Source organism: Carlito syrichta, unplaced genomic scaffold, assembly GCF_000164805.1.
Source record: "Carlito syrichta isolate Samal-C Ts95f unplaced genomic scaffold, Tarsius_syrichta-2.0.1 Scaffold287244, whole genome shotgun sequence".
Classification (NCBI taxonomy): domain Eukaryota; kingdom Metazoa; phylum Chordata; class Mammalia; order Primates; family Tarsiidae; genus Carlito; species Carlito syrichta.
Window position 1 is genome coordinate 7,506 of NW_007231340.1, and position 14,458 is coordinate 21,963.

The window sequence follows — 14,458 nt, forward strand, 5'->3', positions numbered from 1 at the left end:
ATATGTAGATATGTGTGTATATGTATATATTAGTATGTATATTTTTATATATCCACATATGTGTGCGAATATAAATATACATACTCATATATATACATACACACACATATACAGATATAAGTATTTGTTATAGAGAGATTTGACCTTACACAACTGAGTTGTTAAGTCATTTTTTGAAAACTACTGTCTTCATATCTGATGCTGGAGCTTGGAGCTTACAAAGGACAAGAATAAACTGGAGCCCATGAGGACATTTTGAAGCCATATCCATTCTTGTCATTCCCTGACCTCAGTTATGTTGATATCTTATAGAGGATGAAGAAGGCTCTTTGTCATGGATTAGGAGTACACGGGTATTCCAGGAGCCAGAGAAGTTGAAGAAGGATTCTGAATAAGGTGCTGACACTGACTCAAGCCAAAGAGCAGATCAGCAACAACCCATGAGCTGTAAAATCACTACTGCTGCACTTCAGCCTCCAAATCTCCCACTGACGTCTCTCCATGGCCTATGCTTTCTTTAGCAATTTAGAAAACATGCTCATAGCTCAGTTTTAAACATTGAATATCTATTGCTTCAATTACTGAAATCAAGAATACATGGTATTTATAGATGAAAAAATAGCTCATTTTGTTTTTATGACTCTCCCTTCTTTCTCCCAGTTTGCTATTATTTAAAATGTTAAACTTGAGTGCATATTTTCAAAATATTGCTGTTTTATCATGAGAATTTTTGAAGGGTTATTCACATTTGCATCCTCCTAACTGACAGCAATTCTATGCCTTAACTCTGTGTTCAATCGATTGCATCACTCTGCCAGTCCTTTCAGGCTTCAAATTTCCTTTTCTAAGGTGTACTCATTTTAATTCATCTATACATTCAATGATAAATTCTTTGCACAGTTTGTTGGTTTGCTTTTAGCAAGATATTTCTGAGGTCTTGTATATCTGGAAACTGTCTTTCTATTGATTTCAAATTTAAATAATAAATTCACTTTTGACTTACAACCTTTTCTCCTCAAAACTTTGTGTGTGAAGTTACCTTCAGGATTTATTTTTAAGTGAAAAAGCCAGGTGGAGAAATGTGTGTATACCATACTACCATTTATCTAAGAACAAGGAAGATACAAATACATACACATTCTATCTAATATATGTGCTAAATATATATATATTATACTGCAGGGGTCCCCAAGCCACAGTTCATGACCTGTTAAGAGCCAGGTCACATAGCAGGAGGCGAGTGGTAGGCAAACAAGCAATCTGATTTTACAGCTGCTCCTCAGAGCTTACATTACTACCTGAGCTCTGTCTTCAGTCAGATCAGTGGTGGAATCAGATTCTCATAGTTGTGCAAACCCTAGTATGAACTGTGCATGCCAGAGATCAAGATTGTGCACTCCTTATGAGTACCTAATGGTAGACCAACTGAGGAGGGGCTGAGGCAGTGATGCTAGCACTGGGAAGTGGCTGCAAATACAGAGCAACGTTAGCAGTGAGGTTTGACTGCAGAGACCATAGTAAATAAATTGCTTGCAGATGCATAGCAAAACCCTATCCATGAGTGCCAAGTGAGTTGGTATACTTCAATTGTACAGTTGCATCTGGTGGCAGGCTTAAATCAGAGTCCAACACTTATTTTCGTCCATGTGTGCCCCCCCCCCCACTATTTTATCACTTCCATCTATTCCTCTTTTTTTTCATGGTGAGTTGTATAATTATTTCATTATATATTACAATGTAATAATAATAGAAATAAAGTGCACAATAAATGTCATGCACTTGAATCATCCAGAAACTATCCCACCCACCCCATTCTATGGAAATGTTGTCTTCCACAAAACCAGTCCCTGATCACAAAAAGATTGGGAACCACTGTTATGCTGTGTTAAATTGTGATAATTAACGTTTATATATTACATGTTATATGTTAAATTGACATATGTTGATATTATCACACAATAATTTAATGTTTTATACATTTATGGTTACACATTATTGCATAGTATTATATGTCAGATGTTAAATGTATTAAATTAACATATATATGTTAAAAATAGAATGAATATTAACATTTAAATGGTTAAATTAGGAAAGAGAGAAAAAATGTTGAAAGAATCAAGAATTGAAAATAAACGTCCTGGAGGGCGGACGGACCAACTGACGGGAGGGACGGCGGCGAGCAAGATGGCACAGACGCAGGGCACCAAGAGGAAAGTCTGTTATTACTACGACGGGGATATTGGAAATTACTCCTATGGACAAGGCCACCCAATGAAGCCTCACCGAATCCACATGACTCACAATTTACTACTCAACTACGGTCTCTACAGAAAAATAGAAATCTATCGCCCTCACAAAGCCAATGCTGAGGAGATAACCAAGTACCACAGCGATGACTACATTAAATTCTTACACTCCATCCGTCCAGATAACCTGTCGGAGTACAGCAAGCAGATGCAGAGATTCAACGTTGGTGAGGACTGTCCACTATTTGACGGCCTGTTTGAGTTCTGCCAGTTGTCTACTGGTGGCTCTGTGGCAAGTGCTGTGAAACTTAATAAGCAGCAGACGGACATCGCTGTGAACTGTGCTGGGGGCCTGCACCATGCAAAGAAGTCCGAGGCATCCGTCTTCTGTTACGTCAATGATATCGTCTTGCCCATCCTGGAAACTGCTGAAGTATCACCAGAGGGTGCTGTATATTGACACTGATATTCACCATGGTGATGGCATGGAAGAGGCCTTCTATACCACAGACCGAGTCATGACTGTGTCCTTTCATAAATATGGAGAGTACTTCCCAGGAACTGGGGACCTACGGGATATTGGGGCAGGCAAAGGCAAGCATTATGCTGTTAACTACCCACTCCGAGATGGAATTGATGACGAGTCCTATGAAACCATTTTCAAGCCGGTCATGTCCAAAGTAATGGAGATGTTTCAGCCTAGTGCAGTGGTCTTACAGTGCGGCTCAGACTCCCTGTCTGGGGATCGGTTAGGTTGCTTCAATCTGACCATCAAAGGGCTTGCCAAGTGTGTGGAATTTGTCAAGAATTTCAACCTGCCCATGCTGATGCTGGGAGGAGAAGTTTACACCATTCATAATGTCGCCTGATGCTGGACATATGAAACAGCTGTGGTCCTGGATTCAGAGATCCCTAATGAGCTTCCGTATAACGACTACTTCGAATACTTTGGAGCAGATTTCAAACTCCACATCAGTCCATCCAATATGAACAACCAGAACACTAATGAGTACCTGGAGAAGATCAAACAGCAACTGTGTGAGAACCTGAGAATGCTGCCCCATGCACCCGGGGTCCAAATGCAGGCGATTCCTGAGGATGCCCTCCCTGAGGAGAGTGGTGATGAGGATGAAGAAGACCTTGACAAGCATATCTCAATCTGTTTCTCTGACAAATGAATTGCCTGTGAGGAAGAGTTCTCCAACTCAGATGAGGAGGGAGAGGGTGGCCGCAAGAACTCTACCAACTTCAAAAAGCCAAGAGAGTCAAAATAGAGGATGAAAAAGAAAAAGACCCAGAGGAGAAGAAAGAAGTCACAGAAGAGGAAAAAAACCAAGGAGGAGAAGCCAGAAGCCAAACGGGTCAAAGAGGAGGTCAAGTTGGCCTGAGCAGACCTCTCCAGCTCTGGCTTCTTGCCAAGTCCCTAACTTTCTTCTCCAACTCCTCAGATTTCATATTTTCTATTTCTGTGTATTTATATTAAAATTTATTAAATATAAATATCCCCAGAGACTCGACAGAAACCAGGATCCTGAGCCCAGGGATGCTATGCTAGATGGACTCTTCTGGTAGCGCCCTTGCCACCCGTTATTCCCTAGTTCATAATTCTGAACCATAAAGGGTGCCAGGGCTGGGTGGGATACACTTTTATGCAACTGTAAGACAAAATCCTGAAATGCCAAGTGCCTGTTTAATAGTTTTGAAAAGGTGCCCTTTTTACTGAGTATTCTGGAAGGGGTGGTTGGGTCTTCAAGGACCCTGGTTCTTTTCAGGCTCCTAAGGTAGTAACATCAGTCATTTTTAGGCTGTTTCTGTTCTCATACCTTCCCACTGCCCTCAAGTGAGCTGAGAAACTCACGCTGCCTGCCCTGTCTTCCCCCAGTTCTGCAAGTGGAGGTTGGTAGTCTAGTTTCCTTTTTGAGATACTATTTCATTTTTGTGAGACTCTTTGTAATAAAATGGTACATTTCTAAAAAAAATAATAATAATAAAGAAAAAAGAAAATAAACTTCCTTTAATAGATCTTGTGTTATAGATCTGTCTTTGAAGCCATGTTTGTTCTTTACATAATTATAAAACAAAATTAAATTAAGAAAAATACAATCCCTAGACTCCAAAAGTAAATTTAAGCTGATGTATCTGAGTACACAATCGATGACCTAACCTCACCACAAAGGGAATATTCCAAATGACTTCAAAATGTAGTAATTTGACTTTACATCCCTAATGGAATAGATCCTTAGAACAAAAAACAAGCCCCCCAAAAGTCTTTACCTGTTTTTAGTAATAGCATTGCAGGTGATAATGTTGGTATTGTTATTCCAATATGACAATTAATTAAATAAATTGAGAAATTACTTACATGAGAAATTAATTAAATGAGAAATTACATCAATGTCATTGAGAACTGAAATTCTGGACTTGGCTGAAAGAAGGCATGAATGTGAGACTGATGAGGTCAGACAAAAATATGAATCAGATATAAACTTATGATATATTTATATTTAAAAATATGTAAGCCTTAGCCTTGCCCACTGAACAGTCCTAGAAATAATGACTAATAAGGAGCACTGGGCACTTCTGGCACCCAGTAGTCTCTTCTCACAAAAAAGAACCAGAGATCTTTAGAGAAATGCTTGATTCCATATCTTGGGCAGGGAATGTAAGGTAAATCTAAAAACATTTTGTCATACAAGAAAGCTATGACAGATGACTAAGGCTATCCTTCATTGTTTTTTGGTACTTCATCCAAAGTCAGTCTTAATTTTACTTTGTGAGAGGTATATTTCCTCCTCCTGCTTGACAATTGAGGTATTCTTTATCTTTGAAGTTCAAATATTGTATCGGGTTATATCTGAGCTGGCCTTTTCATTATATTTCTGCTATCTGATGGGCTTTTTATTTTTGTTAGTGGAATTCAGGTATAGTGTTATTAATATTCCTCATTTCCCGACAGACCTTTACTGTTTGTCTTGCAGGACCCTTCTCTTGCATTCTATATTTATTTATTCCCTTTTATTTTCATATTCCCTACAGTTTTTCATATCTTTCTTCTTCCCTTTGGCAACTATTCAAACATGTTAGATGTGTGGTCTTTTATTTCTGTGTGTCCTTGTAAAACTGGCAGTGTTGTTTTGTACATACATATTTTTAATTTGCATAAATGGTATCATGTTATGGACCTCATTTGATTCTTGCATTTTTACACTCAGCAACATATTGCTCTCTGGGTTCATTTACTCTGTTGTTTCTGACCTGAATACATGGTGCACATACCATGTCTTTTACTTATCCATGCCTCAATGATTGAACTGAGATTGACTTTCAATCTGCACTGCCACAAACAACATTTTGATTAATGTCCTCAAAATTGTCACCTTAGAACACTATGTGGTAACTTCTCTGGAAAAACATCCAGGAGTAAGGATGTTGGGTAATCTGGGACCTGTATGTTTAATGTGACAATATATCACTGGTGTGTTCTCAATGGCTGTGCCAGTCCAATCTTCACTAGCAATGCCCAAGGGTTACAATGTCCCCACCTCTGACAAGACTTTTTCAATATTATATCTTGATTGTGTTCAGTTCAGTCTTCTATAATTTTTTTAAACATTTCTTTACTACATTTGGTTGTGTCTTTTATTTGATAATTTGAAATTCTCCAATAGTTCAAAATAGGTTCTTTGCCCCACCATAGTCATCACCTTTGATTTAATATTTGTATTGCTATTTTATTTTTAGTTCGCACTCTTCATCATTTTTTTCTACAAACTGAAAAACTTCTAAAATTTGTTAATTTTATTTTCAATTCAATTTCCCTCTCTGTCAAGTCTATTCTTTACTATTTCTAATATACTATTTTAAAATTTACCCTATAAGAATGTAAATTGGTACAGCCATTATGGAAAACAATGTGGAGCTTCCTCAAAGACAATTAAAAATAGAACTGCCATATGATTTAGCAATTCCACTTCTGGGTATGTATATAAAGGAAATAAAATTAGTATCTCAATGAGATATCTGCACTCCCATGTTCATTACAGCATGATTCATAACAGCTAAGGTAGGGAAACAACCTACATGCTCATTGTCAATGAACAGGTAAAGAAAATGTGGTGGATATATATGTAATATAATATAATATACACAACAGAATATTCACAGGAAGACAGATAAGATACTGCATGATTTCACTTATATGTGAAATCTAAAAACATTGACCTCATAAAAGTAAAGAGTAGAATGGTGATTACCAGGGTAGAATGGTGATTTCCAGGGGCTGAGAGTAGGGGAAATGGGGAGATGATGGTCAAAGGGTACAACTTTTTAGCTGTGGAGAAAAATTCTGAGAATGTAATGTTTAGTATGGTTGCTATGGTTAGTAATTCTGCATTGCAAGATTAAAATTTGCTAAGAGAGTAGCTCTTAAGTGTTCTCACCACAGGGGGAAAAAATAACTATGTGAACTGATGGATATTAGATTGTATTATTGTATTAATCATTTCACAATGTAAATGTGTATCAAAACACCATATTTTACACCTTAACTATACACAATTTGTATTTGTCAATTATACCTCAGAAAGCACAAGAAAAAAAAAAGAACTTGGAGTTGGCCCAGTGTTTAAGCCTGAATGTCTTCTTAACGCTACTTTTTTCAACTGCTTTGACTTATTTTTTTTCTCAATTCATCCATATCTGATTTAATGAAAATTAAATAATTAACTTTATGTGTGAAATTAGACTACAGAGTTATAGGGATATTATAGTATATTTGTTAAAATAAGAAATTTTAAGTCTAAAAACTAAAATAAAATAAAATACATTCACCCTATTATACAATATTTTACTTTTAAGCAGAATTTATTTCTGATTGTCTCACAGTCATATTCTCCATCACCAAATCCTTACTATATAATTTTGAACCTCATGTTTCATAGAATGCAAGCATATTTATAATTCTGGATAAAAAAACAGAAGCTTTCTAAAATCTACTTTTTCTCAGGAGATTTATAATACTCTTTTGTCTTTTATTCTTGTTTTAGTTCACATTATCTATTCATCTTCCTTATATATTTTTCCTTTTGATCAGACTTGTATGATGACAATTTAAAATAGAACATAGTGAACATATTATTAATGTGTTCCACATCTATCCACTAGGATGCCTTTAAAATATGTCTGTCAAATATTATACTGGCAGACTGATAGTAATAGCTCTACTTTTTCTGTTACCAGGGTTTTTTCTGAGGTTTAAAGGTTCTTAGGATTTTTTATTTCATTCTTGATATCCAGTAATTTCACCAAAAAAGGGGTTAATTATTTGATATCAATGTTTCCAGTCATGTTGTGTTCTTCCAGTTGGCAAATAACGAATCTCTTTTATTTGAGAAAGTTCTTTTCTATAGTATTTTTTTTTTCCATTCTGTTTGTTCTGTTCTCTTTTTTAGGGCAGCCAATTATACGTATATTGCAACTCCTTTGCCCTCCAAACTTTCTAACTCTGTGTTCCTTTTATGTATTTTTTTCACCTCTCAAAACCTATTTCCATATTTCTAACTATATTTTCAGCAATGTTAACTCCTCGTGTCTATATTTTCACCATTACTTTTATACATTTTATGGCTATTTTCCTCCTCCATGCTTGTTTCCTAAGCTCTAGCAAGTCATTTTTCTTCTCTTAATATCTTCTTTGAACATCATATCTCTTACTTGATTTTCATTCAGTTATTTGGTTTTGTAGAGCAGTATTTGTGTCATTTTTCTCTGAATTGCTGCATGGTTTTTCTAGGTTATATTCTACATTTGTCTTTACTTTATCTTGTAAGTTTTATTTATCTTTAAATCGGAGCCATTTTTTCTGGAGAAACTGTAAGTTAAAGGATGGTGTGGGGAACAAGCCAGGAGAATGAACAGAGCAGGGAGAGCTGGCCATACTGAACTGGGGGTTCTGTCTCGGTGCTATTTAGCCTCCCCTCCCTGCTGTTAGGATTTTTATTCTTATTTTGGTGGTATCTCTGCATATGTGTGTTATGAATATTGCTCTATTTGTTTTGCAGTAAAGTGTCGTATCTTTCAAGTTTTTATCTGATGATTTAGTGGGTTTTTTCCTGTCCCCTTCTATCTCTCCTCTCTTCTACTTCAATATTTTTCTCCTTGTTAGTATCATATGCCTGCACGGTTTAAATAATCCAAATCAATGTGTGGCATTTGAATAAACTCATAGATGATTCTGCAACCCATGTTTCCAGTCTTTGCAGACACATTATGTGGCACTTATATTTGTGGAACTCTGCAAGTCAACTGAAATCTGTAGAGATACATCTTTAGATGAAAATCCCTGATTAAGTCAAATGTAACTATATTTAGCAGACATTCTTTAGAGATTACAGTTTAGAGCCGTAAATCTTTTTTTAGTTTTATTGAATACAAAATTATATTTATTGCTTTCTTTTTGTTTCCAGTCTATTTCAAAAAAAAAAGAGTGGGTAAAAACACTTTTAATATATAAAATGTTTTGGAGATCTAGATTTGTGTTTTTGAAAGATCACTTTGGCTTTAGAAAGAAACATTTTAAAAGACCGGGTTGGAGAAAGGGTGGGGAAGCAGAAGGCTGCCCATGCCTGGGAACAGACAGCAAGACCATTAAGAAAACTTATGAATTTATGCAAAAGAGAGATGATGCGATCTAGGAAAGGTCATGGATTGAAAGAGAAGAAGAAGGTAGAAAAAAGACGCAGGGCTTTGGAGTCATCTGTCCATTGATGATAATTTATGTGATAAAATTGGATAGAAGCATACTAGAAAGAAAAGTGAGCTAAGACAGAATCTTGGTAATCCTGCATTTGACAATGAAAAGTAAAAGATGATTCTGTAAAACAAAATGAGTGGTAGATACTAGAAAAACCAGAGGAAGACAAACAAAGCAATAGTGGAAGGACAAACAATGTTTCCAATTGGAAGATTGCTGGTGGTGACCTAATAATGTTGAGAATTGGTGGAAGACAAGGTCTTAAAGGTTTAACAACAAGGACATCATTGTCAATCCTAATGAGAATAGTGCTAGTAGCAGTGAAAATAGAAGCATGATTCAGGGAATTGAGGTGTGAATGGAACATTTCAAAGTAGGGTTAATCAATACGGAAGACTCTTAAAGGAGCTTGACTATAAACAGAAAGATAAATATAGAAATAGAATATAGGATCAGCTCAGGGAAAACCTCTTGCATAATGATGCATTATACAACAGAGCCTTAGGATGTCCCTATAACAATAATAACTCAGTATTTCTATACAAATTTACCTCAAAGGGGCTTTTGCATATATAAGCTCATTTCAATTTCACCTCACTATATCATCTCAATTTTGCTGATGAGAAAATTAAAGCTCAGAGAGATAACAATTTAGCCACTTTCCAAAGGATAAAAGAAAGAAAACAGTCAATATATCATTTTGACCACAGCTTGGGCACAATCCCACTCCTCAAGTCCTCGGTCAATCTCAGTTTCAGCACCCTGTAGAGAGCAAACTAGAGTCAACATTTCACCTGACTCCAAACCCACCATGCAAATTGATAGAATGAAATTCGCACTTTCATTTCCAATGGAATAAAATTGCAGAGTCCAGTTGGTTTTCTATTAACTTCTCCAGAACATTTTCTCTGCCCAGGTATTTCCATGCAAGGTTGATACTAGTTAATTGCCTGAATTAAATATTTTACAGCTTAAGAGGGTTTGCTGTACTACACGATTTATAAATATTCATTTTGCAGAAAGGAGGAAGCAAGAGAAAGTTGGTTTCCGGTGGCTGCCTTTGTAGCAAACTGTTCAATAATAACACTCAGAGACAGTCTCAGTGTATAGGTAAAATGCTTTTGGAGCCTCAAATCCCTTGTAAGAAAACAGTTTCCCCAAATGCACAACCTTTTTTGCTGAGCCACTAAATAACTTCTGCTTGCCCATGACAGGGACAACCTTAAGGTGATATGATAGATGCCAAGCAAATAATCAATCAATACACTGGCTTAAGTCTCCGTCTATCAGTTTGGCATTGTGTGGACTAATTAGATGATAAAATGTGATGAATGTGTATTATACTCAGCCTCTCCATGGAAGCTCCCAGGGGTCCTTTCCCATTTTCTAGCTGACCTTTTAGAGCTCAGCTTTATTGTATGTGAATGCAATTAAATCAATTTGTCAGATATTTGCATTAGTCTAGCTTGTTCAGAATTCAATTATTCAGTGTCAGTTTACTGCCCTTCGGAGGCTTGTGCACTGGCTCGTGTTCAAGTGGTAGATAAAGGCAGGAATGGGTAATCTGGTCAGAATTCAAGCCTGTGTCTTCCCTCAGAGGTATTTCTGAAATCCAACTTACCCAGATCCCTTTTCCTTCCAGCAGGTCTCAAGAGAGATTAGAATGGGCTCGCAACATAACTGAGCTTTAATCTTGGCTCCACCACTTACTGAAATAATAGACTTGAGTAACTTATTTAACTTGTGTGAGCCTCAGTTTCCTTGTCCCAAATGGAGTTGCTTTGCTCTGAGTTCCCTCAGAAATAGACCCTAAGAATAGGATTTGACTACAAGTATTTATTTGAGAGTTGACAGTAGCAAGCACTGGTAAGACAGTGAGGCAATAAGACAGAATGGGAAGAAGAAAACACAAGGTACATTCGTGAGCAGGTTACTGTCACAGGCAACTGGTACTCAGTCCTTATGGGGACCTCTGGGAGAGGAAGTAGAACATCCACCAGAGTTGTCCCACACAAGGAGCAAGGAGCTTGGGCATATCTCCACCAACTGCCATCTACTATTGGTTGAGAGCTGCTCCAGGGGTGTTAACTCTCTGGCACTTTAGGTCTGTCCTAACCCACACTGGTTGAACATCCTCCTGAGGCCAGAGAACACCCTGGAGCAGAGAGGCACAGACACTTTCAGTAAGAAGCCCTGTGACCACAGGATTATAATGTAACACAATGGCATCTGCTGTAGGGAACAAGCTTCATTGTGAAGTCAGAATGATCAAGCATGTAAAATCCTTAGTTACTATGATCGGCAAAGACTAAAGCACTCTATAGATGAGAGTCGATACCATTATCTCTGAAAATATATAAACCTAGGAAAATGGCTTTCCTCAGCACAGAAAGTCAGCTGTGGAAACAAAATCCACTTGATGATATGCCTTGATGAGGGGAGTAGTGAGTGAAATCATGGACGACTTCATGGAGGACATGATATCCGAACTGGGTTTTTAAGAAAGAATAGGTGTTCACTCAGCACACAAGGGGAGAAAAGACATTCTAAGCAGAAGAAATGGTATGTGTTATGATACAAAGACATGACACAGTATATGCTTGGTGACATTTTCACAGTTTAGACTGGTTAAAGTGGAGGATGAGCAATAGCTTTAAGACACAGTGACAGAATTCAAGTCATGAGAGAATTCCTACATCATTCAAGGGCATTGTAGTATTATCCCATAAGCAGTAGGATGTCTCTGGATCTACTAATGCTAAGCCTTTAATAGACTCTTTGGTGACAAAGGAAATCATTTATAATGGAATAAGTGGATTAATGACTATGGGTTCAAAAGATCTCCTACACAAGAATCAGAGAAAATGTGATAATATTTTATGTGAAAAGTACTTTAGGGTTTTCAATGAGCCAGCATGTTACATGACTTCAAAGAAAAAAAAAGTTAATTCAAACTTAGATTGCATTAATACAAATAGGGCAGTGTCCAGATTAACAGAAAGATAGAACCACCTTTGTTCTGCATTATCTGAGCACCCAGGAAATAGTTGTTCGATTTTAAATGACATATCTTTTAAAGGAAACACTGGCACACTGGAACAAGCCCAAGTAAGAATAAGCAAAATGCTAGACTCCAAAAACCATGTAAGATGTAGATGACTGAAAGAGCAAAGAGTGGGTAAACTGCAGAAATAAACTCAACAGACACACCTGAGCTGACCCCTGTTGCAAGGAAGAGATTAGATTTACTCTCTGTGGATCCAGAGACTATAAATCCAAACTCCAGTGAAGCATATTTCAACTCAGTAGAACTAATCAAAGTCGACCAACAATGGAATTGTCAACCCCAGGAGGAAGTTCTCTATTCTGGGGCATAATCGGAAGTAAATAAGATGAATGCCTATCCAAGAGGTTTAGATGAGATGCTAGTTCTTAGAATGGATTTAGCTTCTAAAGACGCTCTTCAATTAAAATTCTGTGGGTCTGTAGGAGACACATCACAAAAGGGCACATTTTGCAAAGCATACCACAAACATGCCATTTCTTGTGATCAAGAAACAAAAGTAGAATCTCTGGGTGGTCAGTTGCAAAGAATTGGAATAAGGAGGTTAACAATAAAAGTCAGGAGGTTTTGTTTGGTTGTTGTTGTATAAGGAAGAGAACATGCAATGAGTGCCTGCTATGCTCCAGGAATCACATACAATAGAATTAGCAGGAGTACTAGTAGTAGCAGTAGTAGAAGAAGGAGACTTGGTAGTCGTAGCCACAGTTTATTGAGTGTTTATGTGTTATTGAGTGTACTTATTTAATTCTGCTTAATTCTTATACAAAGACTTTGAATTCGATTGCTTTACTAGATGAATCCTGCTGTGAACAGCACCGCATGAACATTGTTGTACAATGGGGTCATAAAAAAAAAAAACCTTTTTAGAGAAAGAAGTAACTTCCTCCTTAGGATCTAAGCTAAAAACTGGTCTTCCCTTTGGACAACATAAGATACCTTCTGTAAAACATCACAAAGCAACCCTCTGGAAATAACAATTCAGGTTATTACTGTTGAACCCCTTTGTTTACTAATATGTAGGCTTTTAAGCATCAGTTTAGTCCCACCTATTAGAACATCCTGTACCCTTATCTCAGACCCTTGTATTTTTTTCTTTTTCTTTTTTTTTTTTTTTTTTTGAGTTGGAGTCTCACTGTGTCACCCACACTGGAGTGCAGTGGCCACTCCCGGCCACCGCAACCTCGACCTGCTAGGCTCCAGGGATTCTGATGTAAGATCACTGATTGACCTTGTGCTTTTCCCATTCAGCTGGTCATCTGGATAACCCAGTCTTTCCCTCCAAGTGGATGCAACTAATGTCAGTCCCAATATCTCTCTTCCACTGAGTCATTTGTCTGAAATGCTGATGTATCTATAGATACCACATCTTGTTGCTGAGAATCAGGAAAGCTCTCGATTCATCCCTTTTACAAAGTGATCTGCATTGTCATGAACTGACCGACAGTTCTGTGGTAAGCTCCTGCATGTAACCTCTGCCCATGCATATCCAGCTATTGCCCCAGTGTATTCACTGCTTTCTGTATATTTGTTATTCCACAATTTGAGAGGAGCTGAGCAGCAAGGTCATATGAACCTTGTGTAATACTCAAGGTTCTTTTTGTTAATTCAGACCAAAAGAGAGAAATGAAAATTATACAGGGGCATGGCTTGGAACTGAAGTTGAGCCATCACCCCCAAGCCTCCCAATAAAGGATTGAAATAAGAGTTGGAAAGTGGCCAGAAACCCTGAAAGCTGCCCCTCTTTCTGTCTCTCCCTACTCATTCCCCCTACCTCTTATCTTTTTCTTTCTTCTTACTTTCCTGCTTCTCTCCCTTCCCTACTCCCCTTCTAGAGCCAGATGACTTTTCATTTCTGCTTCTATTTGTCCACTTTATTTCCTCTCTCAGACTGGCTTTTGCTGACTCAGACAACAAATGGTCAAATGCGGCTGCCCCAGCATTCCCAAATTTGCATATTCCTGTTTAAAAATAACCACCAGAAAATAAATCACATCCTTAAACCCAATTCCAAGTTTCTGAGAGGAAAAGTGTCATTGGTCCATTTAACGTCATTGCTCCATTTAGGGTCAACTGTCCGGCCTTGGTTCAATTAACCATGGCCAGGGGGCAAGATTGCATGGCTCAAAAATGGCTCCCAGATCCCATCCCGGTGGAGTGGAAGGAGCAGAAGTTCTCAAGAGAAGGACATATGAGGTGAGTTTTATTCTTCTAGCTTTATACGTCAATCACAGATAACCTTGGAAACTTCTCCTCCACTTTGGCGAATATTCTGAGATTTATTTCTTTAATTTATTGGCATGCCTTATATTAATCTTCTTACAGGTATTTCTGCCTCATGCTGGAAAACAGATCTTGTAAATTAGTTCCTGATATCAAATACTTTTCTAATAGCAGATT

At 37.5% G+C, this 14,458-nt stretch overlaps 1 pseudogene; it reads left to right on the forward strand.

Moving 5' to 3' along the window:
• Nucleotides 1–2,184: 2,184 nt before the first annotated feature.
• LOC103254649 lies at nt 2,185–3,634 on the forward strand (annotated as a pseudogene).
• Nucleotides 3,635–14,458: the final 10,824 nt, after the last annotated feature.